The sequence below is a fragment of the Pollicipes pollicipes genome, unplaced genomic scaffold (genome assembly GCF_011947565.3).
Source record: "Pollicipes pollicipes isolate AB1234 unplaced genomic scaffold, Ppol_2.1 Scaffold_2555;HRSCAF=2994_pilon_pilon_pilon, whole genome shotgun sequence".
NCBI lineage: Eukaryota > Metazoa > Arthropoda > Thecostraca > Pollicipedomorpha > Pollicipedidae > Pollicipes > Pollicipes pollicipes.
This window is the reverse complement of record NW_023596136.1, coordinates 24,750,227-24,751,421: the sequence shown is the minus strand read 5'-3', so window position 1 is coordinate 24,751,421 and position 1,195 is coordinate 24,750,227. Positions and strand designations below refer to the sequence as shown.

Below are 1,195 nucleotides of genomic sequence, written 5' to 3'. Positions count from 1 at the left end.
GGGTCGGTTATTCGACGAATTCCAATGAGCCATCAATCAAAACCTATTCTGCCCACGACCTTATTCGTAGGGAACCATTCCTTTTTCGCATACGAGGGTGAAACAGCTCCGCAAATCACGAAGGGAATTTTAGTAATGGCAGTTTATAAAGGCAAGAGATACGGTTTTTCGTATTCCAATATGTTAACAATTGAAATTTATGCGTGTGCGTAATGTGGCAATGGGATGGGTCAGTCACAATGGACACATTAATGAAAAGAAACAAATTGGTGTGGTACAGGAGCACACAATTTTTTCGTATCATATAACAAGACCACCTGTTTTCAGTCCAGTCACGTTAAAAATGTGTTTATCCCGATTATTCATCGTACACGTTTGACTCGCAACACACTAATGCATGTGCAAATATGACAAGGGGCAAATGCCCGCGGTGCCCCTTTGAATACGGCCCTGAGTCCACAAACATATATCATCATCACCAACGTACAGCGATCGCAACCAGGGCTTTAAAGCTTGTAAGTCATCTCCCACGCGACCGAAGAGTCGCACACAAATAGTCACCACACAAGGATTATGTCAAGCGGTATCCAAAAAAAGGTTGACTTGGAGTGTGTCTGGCTCAATATGTCAGATGATATGCGATAAGGAACATTGCGTAAAAAACACGCATTGGCTTAGAAAAAAACTGCAAATAAAAAGTCATGTCAGAAGTGGGATTCGAACCCACGCCCGGAGAACCGGACTGCGACCTGAACGCAGCGCCTTGGACCGCTCGGCCATCCTGACTGCGTGGTGAGGCACGTGGATGAACATGAAAAACGGCATGTTTAGGAACTTACTGATTGCAAAACATATGGTTAATAAATCCCTCGACATAATGAGCCGGATACAGGGTTTCGAACTTGAAAGCTTAAACGTAGCAGAGGTCTCCCCACCTTACCCTACCTATTCGGAATCTGGTCCATCCGGGCGTTTGTCTGAGGAGCTTTGAATGCATGGAGGAACAGCAGGCATGGGATCACTATAGGAGTGAGGTATTGCCATCAGGCTATGCTTGTGGCTCAGTGATCAGTCCCGCGATATTCTTTTTGCCTTGATTAGGAAGACGCAAAGGCCATGATTGAGGGGCTTTGGCCCTACCGTTAATCATGCTGGACGAGCCCGTGGTTGAATCCATGAGAATAAAGATCCCATT

General features: G+C 45.5%; 1 non-coding gene across 1 annotated transcript; it reads right to left on the bottom strand.

Moving 5' to 3' along the window:
- Positions 1 to 702: 702 nt before the first annotated feature.
- TRNAL-CAG (transfer RNA leucine (anticodon CAG)) lies at positions 703 to 786 on the bottom strand. The gene has a single exon. It is a non-coding gene; the product is annotated as a tRNA-Leu (tRNA).
- Between the last annotated feature and the right edge of the window lie 409 nt (positions 787 to 1,195).